Below are 1703 nucleotides of genomic sequence, written 5' to 3' on the forward strand. Positions count from 1 at the left end.
AGTAATTCATGGTTTGTGCTGATAGCTATGATTGTTGTCTTTTACCTCCATCCCAGATAAAAGATTTCTAATTAGTTGGAGCTCTATGGAAATTTAAAAAAATATTGGATTGTGAAAAAAGTTCTAGGCAATCTTAGTTGGTCTGAAGTCAGTGGGATAAATAAAGTCAGTTTTAAGATCATGGCTTCCTCCCTAGAATCCTAGAATGCCCTCATGGCTTTTATATCGCTGTGGGTGATGTCTCTGTTACATAAAGGAGTAATGCCAGACTCAAATTACTTGTTTTATTTTAAGTATAGCACACATTTTTTGTACCAGTACTATGTAAATCTTTGGTCTCCTTTATAAAGATTCATCCCAGTTTTATATATGTGTGCATATATATATATATATATATATATATATATATATATATATACACATATATATATATGCAGAGGACTGCATAATATTTTTTAGTTATTAGTAAATCAGTTTACTATGAGATCCCTGACAATGATTCAGGCTTTAGAAGTTTCATTGAGAGGAGGACTTTTGACTGAGCAAATTTCTCACTGCAGTTTTCACATCCTTGTTCCGAAGGCTATAGATGATGGGGTTCAGCATAGGAGTGACCACACCATAAAACAAGGAAATGAGTTTGTCTGTTGCTTGTAACTTGTCTTCTCCAAGAGGGTCCTGTGATTTGGGTTTTGCATACATGAATAAGATGGGTCCCCAAAAAATATGACCACCACTGTCAGGTGGGCTGAGCATGTGGAGAAGGCTTTTCGCCTTCCCTTGGCTGAATTCATCCTCAGAATGGTGTAGAGGATAAACATATAGGAGAAAAAAATCACCAGCATTGGTAGAACCAGAAAGATCATGTTGGGCAACCATCATACTAATCACATTGAGGGATATATCAGCACAGGCTAATTTTAAGACTGCTAGGATCTCACATGTGAAATGATTGATGACATTATTCCCACAGAAAGGTAACTGCATGGCAAGAGTTGTTTGTATTACTGAGTTGATCCCTCCTGATAACCAGGACACTGAAGCCATCAGTACATATACAATTTTGTTCATGATGATGGGATATCTTAGAGGGTTGCAGATGGCCACATAACGATCGAATGCCATCATGCCCAAGAGCAAACATTCAGTTGCTCCCATGGCAAAGCCAAGGAACATCTGTACTACACATCCCACAAAGGAGATATTTTTTTTCTTAGTTAAGAGACTAACCAGTGTTGGGGGTATAGAAGTGGATGTGTAACAGATGTCCAAGAAGGAGAGGTTACTAAGGAAAAAGTACATAGGGGTGTGAAGGTGAGTATCAAATATACTTGCTATAATGAGGACACCATTGCCAAACAGGATTACTATATACATCACTAGAATTAGAACAAAGTAAATGATTTCAAATCTTGGATAGCCAGAAAGTCCTAGAAGAAGAAATTCAGTCACAAATGTTTTATTTATTCTTTCCATTTCTTCATTTTGCAGGAGTTCATGAAAATAAATAATGTAAAATGCTTTTATTCTTCACTCAAATATGATAAAGACTTCCAGCATTCATGTCTCTAGTTTGTTACTAAGGAACTTGGTTTGAAATTATTTTAATTCCTGATTACAATGAGGAATGTCTTTTCTTAGTAGGAAGCAGGATCAAAATGATCAAAGAATTATTTTTTATCTTCATCAATCTACATGAACCC

The 1703-nt window shown here is 35.8% G+C and overlaps 1 pseudogene; it reads right to left on the minus strand.

Annotated features, from left to right (window-relative positions):
- Nucleotides 1-516: 516 nt before the first annotated feature.
- LOC141494756 (olfactory receptor 13C3-like) lies at nucleotides 517-1485 on the minus strand (annotated as a pseudogene).
- Between the last annotated feature and the right edge of the window lie 218 nt (nucleotides 1486-1703).

This window comes from Macrotis lagotis, chromosome 8, assembly GCF_037893015.1.
Source record: "Macrotis lagotis isolate mMagLag1 chromosome 8, bilby.v1.9.chrom.fasta, whole genome shotgun sequence".
Taxonomy (NCBI): domain Eukaryota; kingdom Metazoa; phylum Chordata; class Mammalia; order Peramelemorphia; family Peramelidae; genus Macrotis; species Macrotis lagotis.